Raw genomic sequence first — 24,083 nt, 5'->3', positions numbered from 1 at the left:
GACATAAGAGATATGGGTTTTATCGCTGGGTTAGGAAGATCCCCTGGAAGAGGGCATGGAAACTCACTCCACTATTATTGCCTGGAGAATCCCATAGACAGTGGAGCTTGGCGGGCTACAGTCCATAGGGTTGCAAAAAGTCAGACATGAGTGAAGCAACTGAGCATGCATGCATGTGTACATATATTAGTTATAAAAGGTGTATTATTATGGTGCTTAATAATGATAATAACAATAATGATGGTTTCATATTATAACCATAATAACAAATTGTCTAAGCACAATCTTTCAAATCAGCAAGTGTATAGTAAAATCCTACCCTGCACTTGATGCTTTCATACAAACTTGATAGTCTGAGATTAGGACCTTCCAAAAGAAAATTGTGATCTAATAAGGGAGACAAGAAGCATATGCAGGAAACAGCAGAAAATATGAGACAATATAATTAGGCCAATTATGCAGTCTAGAGTGTAAGTGCTAAAGAGGTTCAGAGAAGAGTACAAGCAAAATGACTGAAGTTTCAGGACTCATTTCATGAAGGAAGGACCTTAAAGTTAGGTATGATTTAGTAAGGGGCAGAGTGACACTTCTTAGTATCACCTGGAAGACAGGTACTAAAGTAGGTAAGCACAACTTTTACCTATACAAAAGTTTGCTCAGGGGAGCTGTAGAAAGCATGCTGGAAAAGTAGGGGTGGGACAGCAGTGGGCTACAAAAAGAAAGGGTTTGAGCTTCATGGAGTAATGATTGGATAGCTATTGAAAGTTATTTAGTAGTTGTGTGACCTGATAAACACAATATTTAAAGAAGTTCAGTCTAACCAAGTGGATGACGGAAAGTACAAATGGCTAAAGTCAAGATTAACGGAGGAGATATATTACTTCAAACTTTGTCTTTTTAGTTTGGAGCTTTCTGTAAATTTTGAATTTTAAAAGGAAAAATATTTTTTAAATGGAATGAACTATTAAAAAAAAAGTATAGTGTTAAGCAATATTTTCCTCTGTCTTGAAAACTGTTAAATTGAGTTAGGTAAACAGTATACAGTATATTTTAATTAAAACAGTATATTTTAATTTCTCTTTTTACCCTAGCTGCTAGGATTCTCAAAATTATTTTTAATGCAAATCTGGTGAATTTCCTGAAAATAGATTTTTGATGTTGTGCTCCCTCATAGCAGCTCCAAGCAAGACAAAGGGAAAACCATAAAATTTCTAGCTAAGCACCCTGCTACTCACAGCTTCCATTAGAGTACCTGGAAATTGGTTTTACCTCCAGGAAATAAGATATTAACCAAAAAGGATGCAATAACTCCTGTGTCTCTAGAATGTGCTATTTTGTGACTGAGGTCACAAACAAAGCTGAAGGAAATCTGCACCATGTGGGGGAGTGGGTGATCAGCCTTTGCCGAAAACAAAGAAGAGTTCTAATGGGAAATGTTGGCAGAGTCCATGCAAGCAGAGTGGAAGAGGGGAAACAGTAGAGCAAACCAACACAGTATGATAATGCTACAATGACATCATAATATAACCAATATTAGCAAATGCTTACTGTAAACCAAACTCTAGGCTAAGGGCTTTAATTGCATAATTCATTTAATTGTCAATCCAAGAAGATAGGCCTGGGGATTATTCCCATTTTAACGGTTAGAGAACAGAAGGCGTAAAGATTTTAAGAGCCATGTTCAAAGTCCTGTAACTGGTGAAGACTCGAGTGAAGGCGATATGGCTTAGTGGGTTTCACCACAGTTCCAGGGGTAGCTTATGTGAATTCAGGTCTCTGCTCTCCTATGTGTGACCTGTATGACCTTAGGCAGACAATTTGAACGCTTTCTAAGTCTCATTCTATTAATCTCTACAATGCAAATATTGATAATATCTATTTATTAGGAGGTCATGAAATAATGTGTAACGTGCGTAACGGGTGGGGCATTCACAGTCACAGTAAGTTTGATCATAAATGCCAAGGAGCAGGCACAGCTGATGGTGTATTTGCAGGCGTCACAGTGCTAGGTGTGGTATTAGTGTTTATGAAAACAGAGTGTAGTGTTGCATTAAATGTTTATGAAAAGTGAATGTGAAAGTGGTAGTCACTTAGTCATGTCCAACTATTTGCAACCCTATGGACCGTAGCCTGCCAAGCTCCTCTGTGCTTGGAATTCTCTAAGCAAGTTTACTGGAGTGGGTGCCATTATATCATCTCCTAATTCCTTTTTATCTAATTCTGTGATTGCCAATCAATTGTCTAATAATGCAGCTTCTTTTCTGATAGGAGAGGCTATGCTGGCGAGACTGCGTGTCTGCCCCATTTGCCTGATAGGTTGTTTGCTTGAAAGTTATATCAATAAATCAGCATTCTAGTTTTATTCAACACTCACTGACCTTTATTAGCATGAACTGACTCTGAGTCATATACTGTCAAGATCCACTTTCTAAAAGTCTAAAGGTGAGACAATGGCAAGTGGATAATTTACCAAAGGAAACCTGCTTTGAGGGTTTCTGTGAGGACTGCAGCAAGGCCTTTTTTGGGAGGCTTCTGCTCGCTAATTGTGAGACCCTTTAAAATATCTACAAAAAGTTATTGCAGTATTACAGGGAGACAGAGCTCTATTCATCAGGATACCAAGGGAGTATTTAAAACTAAGTCCCACGTCACAAAACCAATTTCTCTCTGTACATTGAGATGCAGGTGACTCTTTTGGAACCCCCTTGGTTATCCAGAGCCAATGACATCCCGTGTGTCCCTTCCCCTCATCATTCATTGAGTCCATTCTGAGAAGAATTCAGGCAGCCCAGAGTTCAATAATTGGGACATGTAGGGATTCCAGCTCCCTGGCCTAATTTCACATATTAAATCAGCCATTTTTCCTTTTTAAAAAATTCCCCTGTTTATTGCTTCTCTCCTCTATCCACTCCCTCATGCATTCAGTTTTTTAACTGCATAATGCTACCAAAGAGTCCTGAACCCTATGCAGTAAAGAAATCTGAATTTTCTTACTGATGCATATAAAATCTCAGATGCCCGGATTCTGTGCCGTGCTGTGCTCAGTGGGGATCAGGAAACAAAGGGGTGAAGGACGGTGGCTGCCTGGTGTCTTAATAAGATGCAGATCAGCCGAAGAGCATCAGACCATCAAATCCAGGGTCTGCAGCAACCGCACACCTTTCGTCAGGCTTGGAATGGGACGAGATGGATTCGGGGCTTTATTGAAAGATCATACAGGATGACTGCAAAATCCCATTACTTGTTGATTAAGTATTGATTGCCTCGGTATTAACAAGCCAGCTAATATGAAGTGACCTCTGAGGCCAGTGGTTTAGGGGGAGGGGGAAGACAATTTACTAAAACAGGCAGGCAGATGAATAAGAGGGCTAGATTTGCTCTTGGCTTTTAGCTTCGGTTAAAATGTCACACTCGATAGTGCAGATCAATGCCCACTTTATTTCCTCACAGCCGTCTTATTACCATCATGAGGCTGCCTCCTTTGATGCTTTCTAATGACCCTCTGAACCGTCTGCTCGGCTCACCCTCTGCTTTCAAGTGAAAGGACAGGCCTCTCTGCCCCCTCGCTGCTGATGGAGCGGCCATGGACGAGACCAGGCCACGAAGACCAGCAGAGCCTTGTCCGGGGTCAGCAGTGCCGCACTTGCTGTGCTTTTCCTCTTGTCCTTTGCTTTCCTTTGAGCATCTTCAGCATCAAAGCTTGTCTCCTCTTTCCAAGATTCCAAATAAAGCCGAGGCGGTGAAACGAGAGGCTGTGCTCCAAACGCCCACACGAGGCCACCATCTGGGTCAAGGGCTTTCTGACTTCATTCTCTAGGAAGGCAATTCTCGCCTATTTGAAACCTCTCCCTTCCATCCAGAAATGGGTGTCTTTGCTAATGGCAAAAATAAGTAAGCAAATAAATAACTTGAAAAAAAAAAAAGTGTCCTTCACTCCAATCAAGCAAGCTGACTTAAGAAGGCCTATGGCCTGTGCCAGCCAAAGGCACGGTAAGCGATCTTTTGCTATGGAATGTCTGTTCGGTTTTTGGTCTATAAAGAGGAGCTTTTCTGAACATGCTCTGCTCTTTTAGCAAAGTGTTTGGCTTCTGTGCTGCAAAGTGCTCTATTGACTACTTAGTCTAGGTCTCCCTGAGTGTAAATATTTCACGTGCTGGCCAGGGTAGGGATTTGTCAATGCCCTCCTATTGGCCAGAATTCTGGCTTCAACTTTCCGCGTCAGAAAGAAAATAGAGAAGTGACTCTAGTGAAAAACTTTCTCCTTGGCAGACACACACAGTTGGTCTCTGGAACGAAAAGGTTTCCAACACTGGATGGCTAGAGGCGGGGAGCAGGAGTACAGAGAGGAAACTCCAGACTCTAAGGCTGGTATTCAAAGCCAGTGTCGACCTGAAGATGAAAACCGTAATAATTTCTCTGGGGCTTTGAGAAACTGCCTCAGTCAGTTTTGTTGCTGCAAAATTCATAATTTAAACCCTCTTCCCACTTATTTCAGCCTAAATTGGGTGAATGAAGATCATTTCTCCCTGTTACTTAACTATGTCAGTCTTTTTTCTCAAGGTTTTCTCAGAGTTCCATGTAAAGTCGTATAATTCAGAACCACTCAAAGTCCAGCACAAACAAAACCATTTTCCTTTCTCCTTTTCCCATCTATTATTTTCTGTTCTTATAGGAAAATCCACTAAATTTCTCTGCCACTTTCCCTATTTCTCAACCACAATCACTAAATATTTATTTAATACAAACCATGTGTATATTTACAACATTAAGTTGGCATTCAAAGATTTGCTGAATGAATACACTCGTTGTTTTGAATTATTTTTCATTGAATTCATGAATTTATCGTGTGGTTCTGTAATGTATAGAGACTAATTCTCTCTACAAAAATTTAGACAACATAATGAGAAGCCTGGCTTGTATTCTTTCCTCAGTCTCATGACCTGCAATGAATTTGCTTGAAAACCTCTAAAATAATGAGTTCTATAATGAAAGGAACTTTTGGAAGAAAACATAAAAGTCTCAGCAAAGAACATTCCACGTTTTCTATACCCAGGAACCCCTGAATGGAATGATATTCTGTTTAATTTTTGCAAAACTATTCTTGCCTCAGAGAAAATTTCTAGCTTATAAAAGATCTCAGTCTAAGATATAGTACAGGGATAAACAATTATTGGTCTCAGGAAAAGTTTACATAAAGTTATAAAAAAATAGATACACAGCAGGAGGTGAAGGGAAGTGAGGCTTAAATGGAAAGCACTCTTAAGTTTCTGATTTTAGTATCATTCCTTTCATACCCAGGCATACCTTCTGAAAAAATGATTAAATATGTTTGATCTGTCTCCTTTCTTCTAGTTCAGATGCACTTTACTCGTATCTTCAGGAAATATTTATTAAATGATGACAACCTAACATCAAGTAAATATTTATTAACTGATGACTAGTAGGCAATGTGAAAACATACCTAGGGAAATGCATGGCACCTGAGCCAAGGAGCTTCCTCTAAGGGAAACCAAAAGAATCATAGGAACATAGCAATATAATAGATCTAAAGCCAAAGATGATTGAGGCTCTGAAAATTATTGACTGAAGGATTCTATCCTGAGTGACTGCCTGGATGCAACTGGTATCTTGATTTCCATCTGACCTCTTCTCCTTTATCGGAGTATATTAAACTAGTTCGCTAGATTTACCCTGAAACCAAAGGTGACATCATGACTTTCCATGACTCTGAGTGATCAATGGGGCGAGAGTAAAACAAACAAGGTTCTGTTTTTGTTTTTTTGTTACTTGGATGAATATTAATAGTAGTAGCATCTGTGCATGTGTGTTGCTCAGTTGCTAAGTCATGTCTAACTGTTTGTGACCCCATGGACTGTAACCACCAGGCTCCTCTGTCCATGGGGTTCTCTAAACAAGAATGCTGGAGTGGGTCACCATTTCCTCCCCCAGGAGATCTTCCCCACCCAGGGATCAAACCCATATCTCCTGCATTGAGAGGCGGATTCTTCACCACTGAGCCACCAGGGAAGTATAACCTATGTGTTTATTTTCACTGTCTCTTAAAAAATTTAGGGACCAGTACTTTGAATTATATTTTTCTCAGAATGTTGCTTTATGAAAATCTTTATTATCTTCTTGATTTTCCTCAGCAATCTCATTTTCTATACTCCCACAGCTTCGTCCCACCCCCTACCACATGCTTCGGAACTACTGAAACATTGAGTTCTTGTCCCTAACCCTGCCCCAATCCTGTTTCCCATGTCTTTGTGCCTCTGAACACACTGTTCTTATGCCTTGGGTATATTTCTTTCTCTTTCCTTCTTGAAGATAATTTCATCTATAAATATGTCCTGGTGTTTCCTAAAATAATTTATTCATTTCAAAAAACTTTATATTTAAATATGCTATTTTATAGGTACTATACTAGATACCAGTGAGATAAAATTGTGTGAAAAAAAAAAAAGATTCCAGGCTTAAGGACTCACATAGGAAAGAAAAATATGTAAACAAATGATTACGATATAACATGATAATACTCATAATGTAGAAAACACAGAAAGGTTACTGCTAGTACAAAGGAAGTACTGTTTCATTCTGGAAGAGCGAGGAATGAATAAATATGTTCAAATATGCAATACGGGTTGCGCAGAGTTTTCAAAATTTAAAGTGGAAGGCCATCAGTGCTGGAGGGGATAGCAGAGACAGGAGGAACCTATGCTCCTAGATTTACCACACCCCATTTCTAGCTCTAATGTGATTATCTCTTACCACTTGGCCATGAACTTCACCAAGTCAGGTCTTCATTCTCGTCATCTCGTTGTATCCACTGAATTGGTACTCAAAATGCTTTTGAATGAATAATTTCATAAAATTCTCTCCAACTTCACAATCTATCATTGAAAAGATGAGTAAGCAATTTTATATTTGACATGCTCCTCAATATCAACCAAGTCTGCAACACAAGATACACCTAAAGTGAGTTTCAAATAGGTCAAATATGTCTTCATTAACAGGTGTATCATGTATGCTAATGGTCTGTAGCTGGGCAAATATGTAGTGATATTGGTGGTAGATAGGGTGCATTTGGGATGGTTGATGATATGTTAAATTTGGAAACCAGTGTTCTGACTTTGAAATTTTAAAAGTCACACTTTGTCACTGACATCAGCACTCAAGGCCTGGGTGAGGCAGGTGGGTGGAATGAGTAGGAAGGTGGAATAGGTTCAGTTCAGGTGGTGAAAGAACTAAGGAGATGGTCATACAAAAGAAAGTGTGAACCATGTTCTACATTTCCATTCTCGTTTAAAGGGTCTGTACTGTATGGCTGTGAAATTCAGGGTCTGGTTATGCTAGACTGTGGCTGATGGGGAGTTTGGGAAAGGAAAGTTGGGGCAATTTGTGGTTGTAAGGCCAAAGACTGTTACCTTTTAAAATACAGAGTGACTTTAAAGAATAAAACTGAAAACAGACAATATGAGAAGAACAAGTTTTTGCATGGCATTCCTAAGAAGAAATAATACACTTGTTATGCATTACAGTCTGTGCTCAAAATGCTATTTCAGCATTCTGGGTATTAAAAAAAGAACCTTATGTGGTCTTGTGGTGAACGACTGTGAAGGATTATTTAAAGTAAACTGTAGGGAAATATAAAACAAACCCAGCTAATTTATCACAACAGTGAAGATGCATAAATAAGATGTTTATGAATAACAAGGAGAGCTTACCTATTATTTCAAAAAAATTCATTTTTAGTAGGAAATCTGCCACATTTTATTTAAAGGAGAATGACCTCTATTTTTTCCCCACATCTCTATAGCCTCTGGTACAGCCTTACTTATTACTATGAATATAACATGATGGTTATTTTGGAAATGTTTTAATTACATGACAAGCCTCTGGGAATCTTGGCTTAAGAGATATATAACTTCACACTCAAGACTAATATTGCCTTAAGCCTGGGAGCTCAGGAACTCTGCAAAGGTGGCTGCCAATCAGTGGCCAATCGAAGAGACAATGGATGATGAGAGAGAAGATAGGCCTTTGTACCTTGTGATTCTTTCATCGAAGAAAACCGCATGGCATCTCTCTGGCCAAGTGGTTTCATGCATAAACATCCTAAACAGTTTTTCACAGAAAGACTTCCCTGGTGGTCTGGTGGTTGAGAATCCACCTGCCTATGCAGGTAACACAGGTCCAGGAAGATTCCACGTGCCGTGGGGCAACTAAGCCTGTTCACCACAACTACTGAGCCTGTGTGCTCCACAACAAGATAAGCTTCTGCCATGAGAAGCCTGTGCACCACAACTAGGGACGAGTCCCTGCTCGCTGCAACTAGAGAATGCCCACATGCAGCAACAAAGACCCAGCACAGCTAAAAATAATTTTAAAGGCGCCAATGATAGCTTTGGATTTTTATCTGAGTCCTTAAGATTAGTGTTATATTTCTGAAACCAACGTGCCAGTTCCTATAACACTGACTGTCAATTGTCCAGCAAACAGTTTCTCCCTCCCTTCTGATCACACAGTTAGACTGCTTTTCTCTGCTTCTCTTGCAGTTAAACTAGATCCATCGTTATAACTTGTTGTTCAGTTGCTAAGTCCTGTCCGACTATTTGTGACCCCATGGACTGCAACAGGCCAGGCTTCCCTGTCCTTCACTATCTCCTGGAGTTTGCTCAAACTCATGTCCACTGAATGGATGATACCATCCAATCATCTCATCCTGTTGCCCCCTTCTCCTCCTGCCCTCAATCTTTCCCAGCATCAGGGTCTTTTCCAATGAGCCAGCTCCTCACATCTGCTGGCCAAAGTATTGGAGGTTCAGCTTCAGCATCAGTCTTTCCAATGAATATTCAGGGTTGGTTTCCTTTAGGATTGACTGGTTTGATCTCCTTGCTGTCCAAGGGACTCTCAAGAGTCTTCTCCAGCAACACAGTTCAAAAGCATTACAAGTGATCTCTGGCAAATTTCCAGCCTGTGAAAACTCCCCTGCTGATCCTTATCTTAACTCTTTCCTTATGTACCAGGTGAATAGAGAAGTCTCCTAGGATCTAGAAGGTGGTAAAGCCACAGTGTGGAAGGAACCTTGCTCCTGAATGAATAAGCAGACTTCTTTTCACGTTTACATTTCCAAAATCCAACTTTATTGTGTTAAGTCACTCAGATTTGAGGTTGTTTGTTACAGTAGTTAGCCTGTAATTTATTCAAATACAAAATCTTTCTTGTGTCCTTTTCACATTTCTCTTTCTGAAGCAAATTATAGCCGGTTTATCTTCTTGTGCCTAATAAACAAGAGGAAGTAAACTAGCAAAAATAAACATTTTCATTATTGAGAAATATGAGAGGATAAGTAGCTAAGTTAAGAACACCCTCCTAAGGATGATATTAAATATAATCAAGTCATAGATGCCTTCATCATGTTTGGAAAAGAGCTGTTGAAGAAAACAACGTATAAGCAATTCATATTGATGAAATTTTTTTCTGATATGATGAAACATAGATCAGGCATGAAAATGTGCCATGAGTAACCTCTATCACTGATCATTAATCCAGGTCTTCTTGTGTCACGTGAAAGACAGCCAAGACTTTTAAACTCTCTTCGGAAACTCTTGTATCATGAAAACAAGTTCATGCTTCTTGGAACAGGTTTATTTATTCTAGCTATACTATCCTGAAAACCTCAGAAAAGTTTTGAGTTCTTGGAAACATTGAGTCTTTTAGAAATTTGAGATGCCAACACAGTCCAAGCGTCCTTTAAGTAAATTCCACAGTGATGCGGAATAAGATGTGGCAGTCATAAAGGTGTTTGTTGAATACTGTCATTATTCACCTTCTACTGGAAAGTCACATATATGAAAGCCCTACACCTTATCACCATCACATCCATTAAAATCCCATCAGGTTAGGAGAGGGAGACTTCACCAGTTAAAGAGACAGCACATGGAAATTCATAGAAAGGACAGGTTTCAATACATCGTCCTCAAGATGTGATACTCTCAGAGGTTTGCACCACTGCTCTTTTACAAAATCTTTGATTTGCTTTTGATATGCATTTTCACCCTTTCAAATGCAACCAGATCTCAGTACATATCACATTTTTAATGAGAAGAAGCAAGCAGGTGTTGATGTGTTATATATAACTGTTACAATTCCAGCTACTTTTGTCTAATGGATAAGAATATCACTTTTCAACAATACGCTAAAGAAAATGAAAACCAAATAGAAACTTGTTCTTGTATTTGTTTTCTAGAGAGGATATGTTTAACTGATTGCTTTCAGATATTTTGGGAGACTGTTGAAAATTAGCAACATTTAGAAAATACTGAGAAGACATTAATGTGAATCAAGCTCACATTATTAATAATTTGTATATTACTTAATTACCCATGTTTCTTTCTTGAAAACATCTCTGAGTGGAAATATTTGTTCCTTGATACACATCACCGGTTGACGTTTTTATTATTGAAATTCACACTATCAAAGTGATGAGTTTTTACCATAAGTACTTCAACTGCTGTCCTTTTCAAAACATCCATGATAGGAATATATGCACTTTAAACCCATGAAAGGGTTGATATAACAGTGTTGCAATATTTGCCCACAATTATCAAAAATGCTAACTTACGTGATGCTGTTGGCTACAATAGCATCATAATCAGCAACAAAGCATTTATTAAATGTGTAGTCTCTATAAATAAAATGTTTGGGGATAAAGGTAGAGGAGTTGTGTGACATGCATTCAAAGAAATTACGGATTATTGGAAAATATGAAAAATCAATGTGAGAGTAATGACTACGAATACATGAAACTTTAAAAATAATCCATGTCATAGATATACTCTACAAAGTTTCACTGACAGCCAGTCTGAGCAGACCAAAAAGTCATTGCTCACACAAAAATTGGGCCCACGTTGGGTAAGTGCACATATCCAGCAATAGGAGGTGATCTTGGGAGGTAAGTCAGTGGGTCCATCCAAGTCTGAGTGCTTGAAAATGAGCCCTAGTCATGCAGGTTTTCTGAAATGTGCCCTTTCTCAGTTTGAGGAAATATCCTTCTATTGCTAGTTTACTGACTGTGTCATAAATGGATGTTGAATTTGGTTAACTTTTTTTATACATATTATGATTATCACAAACACACACACAGATTACCTCATTTATTCTGGCAGTATGGTGATTTTGTCTTGCTTCGTGAATGTTCAAGTAGCCTTGCACTTTGGGAATAAAACCTTCCTGGCCATCGTGTATGTATACACATTTCATACACAAGTGCTGGCTTTTATTTGCTGGCATTTTGTTCGGGTTTGCATCTATACTCTTGAGGGTTACTGAGCTATACATTTTCTCCCCACAATGTCTTTGTCTTGTTTTGGTGTCACGGTAGTAACAGCTTCACAAATTGTGTTGGAAAATGTTAGCTCCTCCTCTAATGTCTCAAAGAGTTTGTGTAAAATTGGTGTCGCCTTTTTCTTAAATGATTGATAGAATTCACCAGTTGAAGCTATGTGGTCTGGGAATTTTTATTTTGAGAGTAATTTTAGATTATCAATTCAATTTGTTTAACACATATAGCTATTTATATTTTCTATTTATTCTAGTGTTAGTTTTGGTAATTTTTGTCTTTCAAACCACTTTTTTTATTTCATCTAAGTTGTCAGCTTTATTGGCTTAGTGCTTTTTATAATATTGTCTTAATATTAATATATTTAATGAATTTACAATGTTCAGTGGTATCATCACTTTCTTTCCTTCTGTTGGCTTCCTTTCTCTCCAATCAGGTATGTGTGAACATGAATGTCTTCCAGGCCTCTGTGAACTTGGGGGGCTGTTCAGCTTGCAGCATCTCAGTGTTTCTTCTTTACTGAGCCTTATGAAGTTTCCCTCTGCTTTTTTCAACCAGAGATTCATGAAGACCTCTAACAGATCCTGATAGCTCTTTCTTGCATTGTTCCTCACATTGCTCTGCATCACAAATTCTAGCCACCTCAGCCAAATTCTAGCCATCACAAATTTGCATCACAAATTCTAACCACCAGCATTCCAAGACCTGTCTCCTCATATCAGTGATATGACTGTTTCCATCTTTGGTCCATTACATGCCTCCAGACTGAAAACCAAGGTGATTGGATGGCTTACCTCGTTGGTTTCCTTTTCAGGGCTTTCCTGATAGCTCAGTTGGTAAACAAATCCACCTGCAATGCCGGAGACCTTGGTTAGATTCCTGGGTCAGAAAATCCACTGGAGAAAGGATAAGCTACCCACTTCAGTATTATTAGTCTCCCCTTGTGGCTCTGCTGGGAACGAATCCACCTGCAATGGGGGAGACCCGGGTTCAATCCCTGGGTTGAGATGATTCCCTGAAGAAGGGAAAGGCTACCCCCTCCAGTATTCTTGCCTGGAAAATACCATGGGACCAGATTTCCATGGAAAGTCCATGGGAATTCCATGGCACTGCCTGTCATCCAACATCTGAAAACAGCTATTTCATGTATTTTGCCCAGTTTACCAGTTGTTTGGTGTCCTAGTAAGTCTGGTACCGCTTAATCTGCCATGGCCAGAAACATTAGCATTTTACTAAAGATGGGAGAAACTGAAACTCAGATAGTTATGTTTTTCAGTGTACACTGCTAATAAACATGACTAAACCCTCTACCTATACTTTTTCCACTCTATCATGTTGCCTCTCAACTTATCCAGCAGATGTTTATGGAACGCATAGAAAGAATTTTGCTAAATTTAAGATAATTCCTCAAATTTATGTAATTGGAACAAAATGATATATTCACATGAAACAGTATAAGACAGTGAATTATACAGTCTGTACTGGCAAAGTTTAAAGAAGATGGGAGACAACATGTTTTTCAAAGTTGTTTTAACAGAGGAAAATTATTGCATGTTACTGAAGTATAAATAAAACAAAGAGAGAAAATATAATGCTGAGAAAATGTCCAATGGTTGACATTGGTAAGTACTTTCTGATTTTAATGTCTTGATGTCAACTGTATTAGTCTCACTGGGGTAAAGTCAAGTCATTTTTATCTTTTTGTCTTCTCTGCAGCCCCCTGAAAGAAGTCTATTTGAGAATTATTCACAGATCCTAAAAGCTGATTTATTTTAATCAGATTAAAATCCTTAATAATTTTAAAAAGATACATTTTAGCTTTAGTGGACAACTGAAAATTTTTTAAAGCAACAGCTTCCACAAAAAATAATTAAGATCGTCTAAAAATTTCAATGTAATTGAATTAGTTATTTAAAATTTGGTTTACTCAAGAATTTATTTAATAATTTAAGGCATCTCTATATGGAGGAACAGACTTGATAAAAAGCCAAGAAACAAACATATCACAAAAGAATCTACCTATGATATTTATTATTGTTAAGTGTCAAAATGTGCACCTCATTGTATAAGCAAGTGACATGCCCATCACAAAGCAGAATTCCATGAGTATGAGAGATTTAAATAAATACTAACCTCCCATATATTATGGTTGCTATGAAATACACAGAAATGGAAGCCTCTTGGCTACTTCTCAGGTCTATTCCACATTTCCTGTATTTGTAGGTGTGTTAAGTGTTACAGGTAGACTTTTTCCCCCGGCTCTCTAGTTGTTTCTAGGTGTTGGTAGTCATTTGACTCTTACTAAAATAAGAAACTAGTCTGTTGATCTTCAGGCAAAAAGACACAAAATTATTGATGTCTTCTTAGAATGCTTATGCACATAGGATGAGAAAGAATTCCAACATGAGTGCAAACAGAAGAAAGTAAAATTAGTACGTAAAGATGGTTTTTGGAGCAGATGCATTGAGCGCACATTTGCCTCTAAGCCTGAATGTTTAAGAATCTATCTCTCAGTGAATCATAATTTCTAAATTAAAGGTAGAAAAAAACTGTTGAGGATCCTTTCCACCCTGACTCATGTGATACATGTGATGGCTTATGGTTCATTGTGTGTGCGTGTGGTAGTCGCTCAGTCGTGTCCAACTCTTTGTGACCCCAGGGACTGCAGTCTGTCAGGCTTCTCTGTCCATGGGATTGTCCAGGCAAGAATACTGGAGTGGGTTGCCATTTCCTTCTCCAGGGGATCTTCCCAACCCAGGAGGGTATGGTTCATTATTATCACGTTTTCCCAAAAATGCTAATTAACCATCTTGATATGTTGAGAGAAAACAGTCACTGTAGTCCTGACGGTCTGAGGTGGACAGTCAACAGCACACATGGAAATCACATGTGTTTGCAAACTTATATGACTGGAGTAGAATTAAAAATGAGGTCTGTATATGTATGTGTCAGGGGTCTCCTGACTGCAAGCTGTAAGAAGAGCTCACTCAAACTTTACTCAGCATAAAAGACCCCTTTGGTGAGGTGGCTGGAAGGAGCTGACATGAACAAGTGAAAGTCGCTCAGTCGTGTCCGACTCCTTGCGACCCCATGGACTGTAACCTGCCAGGCTCATCTGTCCATGAAACTCTCCAGGGAAGAACACTGGAGTGGGTAGCCTTTCCCTTTTCCAGGGGATCTTCCCTACCCAGGGATCAAACCCACGTCTCCTGGATTGCAGGTGGACTCTTTACCATGTGAGGTACCAGGGTGCTGAGGTGAACTTTCCGTATTGTGAGCTGGGACCAGCACTGGCACAGCTTCTGCATTTCTCTCTTCCGTCCACCGGGACTTGGGAATCTGAATGATCTAATATCGGGATCCTCAAACTTGGTACTATTCACATTTTGGGCCAGCTCATTCTTTCCTTGGGGGTGGGGCGGGGGGGGGGGGGGTGCTGTTCTGTGTATTGTAAGATGTTTGGCAGCTTCTTCAGCCTCTGTGCCATAGGTACCAGCATTGCCTTCTGCTTGAGTTCGACAGCCACAAACATCTCCAGACATTGGTAAAGATCCCACGGAGGAAAACACTGTCACCAGCTGAGAACCACTGGCTTAGAGATTAATAGCATATACTGCATAGGTTCAAATTCTGTCACTTTCTGGCTGTGTGAACTTGAGCAAGTTATTTCAGTCTCTGTACTTGAATTTATTTATCGACCTAATGATGATTATACCATTATCTACAAAATAAGGATATTCTGATGGTTTGTTGTTGTTCAGTTCAGTTCAGTCGCTCAGTCGCGTCTGACTCTTTGCGACCTCATGAACCACAGCACACCAGGCTTCCCTGTCCATCACCAGCTCCCGGAGTCCACCCAAACCCATGTCCATTGTGTTGGTGATGCCATCCAACCATCTCATCCTCTGTCATCCCCTTTCCCTCCTGTCTTCATTCTCTCCCATCATCAGGGTCTTTTCAAATGAGTTGGCTCTTCGCATCAGGTGGCCAAAGCTTCAGCTTCAGCGTCAGTACGTCCAAAGAATATTCAGGACTGATTTCCTTTAGGATGGGCTGATTTGACTTCCTTGCAGTCCAAGGGACTCTCAAGAGTCTTCTCCATCATCACAGTTCAAAAGCATCAATTCTTTGGCATTCAGCCATCTTTATGGTTCAACTCTCACATTCTTACATGACTACTGGAAAAACCATAGCTTTGACTGCATGAATCTTGGTTGGCAAGTAACGTCTCTGATTTTTAATACTCTAGGTTTGTCATAGCTTTTCCTCCATGGAGCAAGTGGCTTCCAATTTCACCATCATTCTGAGGATTGAGATCATACAAATTAAATTCTCAGAACATTCTTAAAATGCTTGCACCTAGTCAGCCTTCAAGTGTTGCTAGCCCTTAATACTAACAGCAACATTCCCTTCATTTTGTAAAGAAATGGCTTCTGGCAGCACCACATTAAAAAGAAGTAGCTTAATAACTTCAGCGAAATCAACAGCATTTTTCTCCCAGGTTATCAACTAGTCCAGCTTGGGTCATTCGACAGTGTCTTGAACCAAGTACAGCTGCCAAAGGGATGGAGCTGTGTGAAAGGTGAGGCTTGTGTCAAACCAATTTCATAGCTAAAAGAAGAGATTTTATTCAAAGAAGTGAGATGGACAAGCATAATGGGCAGGCAAAGTTGAAATACACCATGGACCTCTTAAGTGTAGTCAACATGTGCAAAGTAGACTTCCTGCCTTGGCAACTATCCTCAGGTCATGAAAACCCATCTCTAGTCACATTTTGGTGAGTTTTCTGGGATAAAGAGGTCAGCAAACTATCAGACCAGACAATGTCAAGCTGTACCAAGAAAATGACCCTCCAAAAAGGTATCAAAGGCAGACCTGCTCTCCTCAAAACTAGAGTAGCATAAGGAATGGACATAGCTGTTCTTTGCCAGTTTTTTTTATTTATTTATTTTTTTTCCTTTGCCAGTTTTGTAATGAGAAAGACAAAGCTGGAACAGTCCTGACCAAAGCCACCTTTCACTGAGTTCTTCCAAGGGGTAGATTCTACGTTGTTTTATCTCAATCAATACAGCATTTCTGCATGGTCATTGATATGATTCCCATTTTTGAAATGAGGATACTGAAGATTTTCTAGGAAGGAGGAGAAAATTTGCCTAAGGTTCACACCCAGTAAAGGATGAAGCCAGAATTCAAGCTCAAGCTTGTCTGACTTCACAGTTTCTATTCTTCATCCCCACATTTCCAGCCAAGAGTCTGGCCAAAATGCACAGGAAAACCAAGTTGCTGGATTTGGAGGTGGGTGGGTACATGCTTACTGAAGAAGACAGAGCATTAATTAGGGATTCTCTGGTTGGTAAATGAGCCTAACAAGCACTAAACTGTGAGAAATCCGCAAATTTCACATGGAAGTCCATGCAAGATGAGTCCTCCCTGTCAGGGATTCACTTCTTTTGTCTTAGAGTTGTCTTGAGTATTTGCACTTTCAGACATTGCCTTTTGTTTAACAACCCAGCTCAATTCAACTTCTATTCAGGGGTAGACTTAGACAAGTAGTCACCATGGATAAAAAGAAAAGAAATTTCAAATAATAAAATATGTACACTTTTCCCCATACCTTCATTACATAAATTGCATGTGACATCACAGTTCAGTTTCATTGGAATTGCTTTTCACGTCAAAGTTTCCTCCTTTATTTGTGATTGGATAGCACTAGTTGCTCCTACTTGGTAAAGTCTTGATCCAAGTAAGATGTACCCAGATATCTGTATTGTGCATAATACTGCAATGAACATGGGGTTGCAGATAACTCTGTGAGATCCTAATTTCAATTCCCTTAGATACCAACATAGAAGCAGAATCACTGAATCATATTATATTGAACAAGTTTCTTAATTTCACTGGTCTTTAGTTTTCTCATCTGTAAAGCAGTTTAGTAGGATTTCCCAGGTGGCTCAGTGGTAAAGAATCTGCCTGGGTTGGGAAGATCCCCTGGAGAAGGAAAGGGCACCTACTCCAGTATTCTTGCCTGGGAGATTCCATAGACAGGGAAGCCTGGCAGGCTACAGTCCATGGGGTCACAAAGAGACATGACTTAGCAACTAAATAATAACAACAACAAAGAGGGCTAACAGGTAAACCTTTTTCCTAGGATTCTGAGGGTCTTATAAAATGATTTTTTAAGTAGGACTTGGCCCATACACACTCAGTTTCATGAGTTTTCTTTCCTTTCCCCACTCTTTCTGTGAGCTCTTCCTATATTCTCTAGAAGAAATAAAATGGAATAGTTAAGTGAACAGGCATTGGCGTTTATGCCCTGTCACTTAAGTTCCCTGACTGGACAAGATACTTAATCTTCTCTTTAACATGTGAATTAAGGGGCTTCCTTGATGGGTCAGTGGTAAAGAATCTGTCTGCCAATGCAGGAGACGTGGGTTTGATCCCTGATCTGGGACTGTCCCACAGGCCACAGAGCAGCTAAGCCTGTGCACCACAATTGACCCTGTGCTCCAGAACCTGACAGCCACAACTATTGAGCCCACAAGCCACACCTACCGGAGCCTGTGTGCCCTGGAGCAATAAGAGAAGCCTGGGCACCACAACAAGGGAAAAGCTCAGGCACCAAGAAAGGCCCAGCAAAGCCAAAAATTAATAAATGAATGAAAGCATTCTAAAATGTGAGTTAATAATTGAACCCTCGTCACAGGATAATAAAATGAAATGAGGTAATTAGGCAAAATGCTTATACTGTGCCTTTTTCAAACAATGATGGTGAATACTGGCATTTTTACCATACCAAGCCTTTGCGGGGATGCATTCCATGGGCAGGCTCCACCCTAACTCGTTCTGGAGCCAGTCTGGACCAAAACAGGGTACTATCAGTCTCACGGCACAAGTTAAGTGATCTAGAATCAGTCTGAAATAGTATCTTTGTAGATACATTTATGCATTTTAATTCTCCCCTTAAAAATGCATTTCCTTTACATTATTTTTTCTTCTAGACTGCCCTGTGGTGCAGTGCCCCGAGGCATGAAATTGAGACTTCTTGACATCTTTAGCAAGATGTGAGATTGAAAGGTGTATTTAAGAACCAGACCTAATGGTTTAAATTAAGGAATCCAGAGAGAAAAGAAAGGGTCAAAAACGGGGTCAGGGAGTCCACCTCTTCTACCACTGGAGAATGGCAGAAAGAGAAAGATGACATGTGGAGGAAAGGAAAGTCATTACATGTCATGAGTCTTGATGGCTTCTTTGGGGCTGCAGTTTGGAGAGGGCAGACGTATTAGAAAAGTGTAGGAATTATTATAAGGAAAAGGGAATTCTGTTCAGATTCCAAGTGAGACTCTAGAACAGACCTTCCGTTGGTAGTTCTCTTCTGCTCACATCCTTCTATCCTATCCCTACCTTACCAATCCCTAATGCACCTGTATGATAGTTAAGTTTGGCTTCCCAGCCTGGTTATGCAGAGAGAAGTCCTTCAACTCCTCTTTCATGGGCCAGGCTCATATGCTCTGTGGCGTGGAAGAGACCCAGGAGTTGACTTGTCCTCTTCAGAAGGAATTTAGAAGGCCTTCAACTGGAGATCCAGTAGGATTGTGACAGCATATCCCATGCCAATAGACTAGGTAGCACTAGTTTAGCAGAGGCTGGAGATGAGCCATCCGGGCATGGGATGGATGGAAGGTGTATCAGATCCAAGGAGAGGCAGGCCATCAGAGAGTGCTGCAAGCTGCTGGGAAAGCCAGGAGAGGATGGGTCATGGGTTACCCTGGCCACAGACATCATCCACAACCAGAAAGGGCAAGAGGTGTTTCTGCATATCCCCACCCCCTATCTCCATGCGATTTTAATTTTTAGGAGAGTCACATTGATAGGTTAGTCTAGATTCCAATGGGCTGCAACCCTACAGTTAGAACTGCATCTGTTTGCATAATGAAGGTGAAAAGTTATAGGAAATCAACTCTGTCATCCAATTTCTGAAAGCTACAGCCACTCACCGTGGGCCAGACTTTGGGAATTTGCTGCCCTCTGAGTGCCAGCGATAAGAGCTGGCCAAAAGACAGGATGGGCAGTAGAGTGACTGAGCCCAGAGATGGCGTGCCCAGGGCCAGTGGCCAAGCGGGAACTGGCAAACTGGTCAGGAGACAAGAGCAATTGAGGCAGCTTAATTTGATTTTAACAAATATGGGGACTTTATTTCCCTCAAAAAATAACAAAAGCAGAAAAGAGAGAACCACTGCAAACATCCTTCATCACACCCATTCATGCCTTGAGGCTAAATTTCAACTCTGTGCTGATATGGGCATTCTTAGTTGCTCTTTAGTCGTGCTGTAAAAATGTATTTGCACATTGCAAAATATTCCACAGGCATAAACTTAAGTCCTGGTGCTTGTACATAAAGTACCCAAAATAAATTATGTCAAAAAATGAAACTGACAAATATTTAGTTATCTAGGCACCATGAGAAATAGAAATAGGGAAAGGCATGTAGCTGACAATCAAGTTACAGTGGCAGGCACTAAGACTTGAGGAACTTGTGGCTGCCCACAGCAAGAAGAGGCAGTCTCAGACCGAACAGAGTCAGTGACCAAGACACAAAGATTAGAGAGACCACTTCAGCCTATGGTGAGTGCTTGGGTTTACCTTGGAGGCAGGGCCAGATAAAAGGAGGACCAGGTAGTCATGGGGGCAGATCAATCTACAAAGGATGCTGTAAATCAGGAAAAATGCCAACCTGACACTCCTTGTATAATTTTCACACTGTAAATCAGCCCAGCTCTCTCCAAGTAGGGAGTACGGTAGTAAGACAAGGGACAAACCCATCTCACTGGCACCATTAGCTTAATAGAGGATTTTTTCAAGTTGGGAGGCACAACCCAGGCCAGCCTCCAGTCCTATTAGCAGCTTCCTGATGCCACCCTACATCAGAGCCCTTGGAAGCTGAAATTCTGTAATTACTCACAATAGCCAAGGCAGGGAAACAACCTAACTGTCTGTCAATGAATGAATGGAAAAAGACAATGTGGTATACATACACCACACACACACACATACAAGAATATTATTAAGCTCTGAGAAAGAAGAAAACCCTACCATCTGTGACAACTTGGATAAATTTTGAGGGCATTAGGCTAAGCGAAACATCAGGCAGCAAAAGATATTGTGTGATCTTATGTAACAACATAAATGGGAAAAGAATTTGAAAAAGAAAGGTTACATGCATGGGTATAACAGGAAAAAAATGTTTTACAAATCTAAGGGGGAAAAAATCACTGAATTGTAAGAAAAAAAATTTTTTTTAATATTTCATGGTTTCATTTATATGTAAAATCTAAAAATGACTAACTCAGACCAACAAAGAATACAGGCTGGTTACCAAAGCTAGGGGTGGGGGTTGAGGAAATGGGAACATGTTGGTCAAAGGGTACAAACTTCTGGTTACAATCAGATGAACAAATTTGGGATGTAATGTGCAGCATGGTGAGTGTAGCTAATAATAGTGCGTCATACACTTGAATGTTGCTAAGAGAGGAGATTTTAAATGTTCTCACCACAAACAAGAAATAGTAACTATGTGACAGGACGGAGGTTGTAGCCAATGCTATGATTTTGCAGCATATAAATGTATCAAATTAACACTTTCTACACCTTAAACTTAAACATTCAGAAAACGAAGATCATGGCATCCGGTCCCATCACTTCATGGGAAATAGATGGGGAAACAGTGGAAACAGTGGCAGACTTTATTTTTTTGGGCTGCAAAATCACTGCAGATGGTGATTGCAGCCATGAAATTAAAAGACAGTTACTTCTTGGAAGGAAAGTTATGACCAACCTAGATAGTATATTCAAAAGCAGAGACATTACTTTGCCGACTAAGGTCCGTCTAGTGAAGGCTATGGTTTTTCCTGTGGTCATGTATGGATGTGAGAGTTGGACTGTGAAGAAAGCTGAGTGCCGAAGAATTGATGCTTTTGAACTGTGGTGTTGGAGAAGACTCTTGAGAGTCCCTTGGACTGCAAGGATATCCAACCAGTCCATTCTGGAGGAGATCAGCCCTGGGATTTCTTTGGAAGGAATGATGCTAAAGCTGAAACTCCAGTACTTTGGCCACCTCATGAGAAGAGTTGACTCATTGGAAAAGACTCTGATGCTGGGAGGGATTGGGGGCAGGAGGAGAAGGGGATGACCGAGGATGAGATGGCTGGATGGCATCACTGACTCGATGGACGTGAATCTGAGTGAACTCCGGGAGTTGGTGATGGACAGGGAGGCCTGGCGTGTTGCAATTCATGGGGTCGCAAAGAGTCGGACACGACTGAGCGACTGAACTGAACTGAGCACCTTAAACTTACACAATGCTATGTGTCCTCTATATTTCAATAAAATTAGAAAAGTGTTAAAATATAAACTTAAGGTCATACAACTGGAAATAGTAGACCTGGTTTTGAACTTGCGAAAGTCTAGGCTTTCCCTACAAGGCAGCCTTTCAAAGACAAAAACCTTGACCCACCCTGTATTGTAATATGGGGACTAAATTATATGATCCAAATACAGAGCAGTACCTATATTTCATCAAAAGAATAATTTGATATAGTGATGGAAACAAATTCTGCAAGGTCTCACTTAACTTGAGAGTTCTTAACTTTGTTACGACTTGATTTTCCTAAAGCCAGAGAAAAAGTACTTAATATGCCCAGACCACATACAGCTTATGGCTCGTGTGTGTGTGTGTGTGTGTGTGTGTGTGTGTGTGTGTGTGTTAGTCACTCAGTCGTGTCCGACTCTTTGTGACCCCATGGACAGTAGCCCGCCAGGCTCCTTTGTCCATGGGATTCTCCAGGCAAGGATACTATGGCTCATGGCTAGGTCAAAAAAAAAAAAATCAGGATTTCCAAGTTGAATAGGAGAAAAACAGCTTGTTATATTGGTGGAATGCTTTATACAAAACAAAGAAAGAACAACATTGTCACTCTCTTGTACAAACAGCACCAAGAGTTTGGGCTTGACAGAGAGAAAGGGAGATCCTCATTCAGGAAGTGCCCAGGCAGAGAGGACTGAGAGGTAGGGAAATGGAAGGGCAGTGGCTGGGCTAGGGCACCACAGCAGAGTGAAAACTGCTCTTACATTTATGTGTGTTGGCCTGGCTGAGCAGAAGAGATATCCTTCCATCTCCCTTTGGGACAGATGACAACAAGCCCTATGTGAGACATGAAGTTGAGATTTATCCTTTGCCTGTTCTGAGAAGACAGCTAGCTCCAGCTTATGTCACCCTCATGTTGCAAATGTTGGTGCCCCAGGAACCTGATAAGCATCTCAAGAGAAGGGATTGTCTTCTACTTATTCGTAGACATACCAGGTGGGTAGGAAGATGTCTTTCAATAAGTATGGAATGAAAGAGTTGTCCCTGAAATGATCCTTCACTTCCATTTCATTGTAGCATCTGAAGAGACATGCAGAAAAGGAAGAGTGATTCTGCAACTCAGTGAATCTCCACAGAAACCCAGCTATAAGGTTGGACTGAGGAGCCTGGTGGGCTATAGTCCACAGGGTCACAGAGTTGGATACAGTTGAAGTGACTTAGCACACATCTTTATTCTCTTTCACGGACTCCCTAACCTTTTCTTTTGTCTTAACCTCCACATCACCTCTTACTCATTCCCTTTGCCAGCAAACAACATTGCCTTTTCCTCCATGAGTAGCCTTGTAGTCTCCTAAACCCAGGGATGTGGACATTCATGCTCTCAGCTCACTTGCTTCTGTAGGTTTCTCACTAGCTCCCTTTAAAGCCTGTAGCTACTTCTCCATGCTCTGGCTCTGGCATTTCCCCTCCCCCCACCACCCCCGTGTACTTTGATGTCACCGAGTGGTTCTGACATGTCCATATGCCTTTCTCCCTGCCATACATGAATGAGGAAATAGAGCAGGAAGACAGGAAAAGGAGTGGTGGGGAAAAGCAGGTGAGATAATGAGAGCAAACAGTCAAAGCAATCATTTAAGTTTGAGAAATGCAGACATTACTGAAAGCTGCAGAAAAGAAAACATTCTAACCCTTAAAATGATGGACAGAATGTGGAGGAGTATTACAGTTTACGAAAATACAAAGAAATTCACTACAACACCCAGGAGGTAGGGTGGGGTGAGACAAACAAAATCAAATAGTGGCATGTTATTCTTTCAAAGGAGAGAAGAGAAATTAGCATGATGTGATCAGAGAGAATAGATTAAGCTCGAAGACAGTGGGGCTAAGCCTGAGTTATTGAGAGATCAGAGTAATTTAGGAGAAAAGAACCAGTTTCTTCCAAAGCTGCTGTCTAACTTCCTGATTCTGTGGCATTTCTCTTTCCACGTCTCAGACCCACTGAAATGCCAACTGTCCGTGATAGAGCACTGCAGTGTTCAAATTGGGAGCCATCATGGCCACCACTAGGAGGTGAGCTTAGGACCCTCAGATCATAAAGTGCTTCTCAGATCTGCCCCCATCAGACCTGAGGTCAGGAACATATACATATCATAAACCTAAGTAATAAATTATATCAGGCTAACAACCATTAGAAAGATATATTCTGTTTCCCAACCTTGGCAAATATAGATTTTTAATAATCTGGAAATTCAGCATCTAAAATTAGAACTTTTGGAGTCCTTGGAGTACTCTAATGGAACTTGAAGATGCAGAGAAAGCGGGTTTTCAGTCCCCACAGCCTGCACTTCTCACAAACAGCCTCATTTCAGATATGGGCTTCAT

This window comes from Budorcas taxicolor, chromosome 11 (genome assembly GCF_023091745.1).
Source record: "Budorcas taxicolor isolate Tak-1 chromosome 11, Takin1.1, whole genome shotgun sequence".
Classification (NCBI taxonomy): Eukaryota; Metazoa; Chordata; class Mammalia; order Artiodactyla; family Bovidae; genus Budorcas; species Budorcas taxicolor.
The sequence above is the reverse complement of the archived record's forward strand: the minus strand, read 5'-3'. Positions refer to the sequence as shown.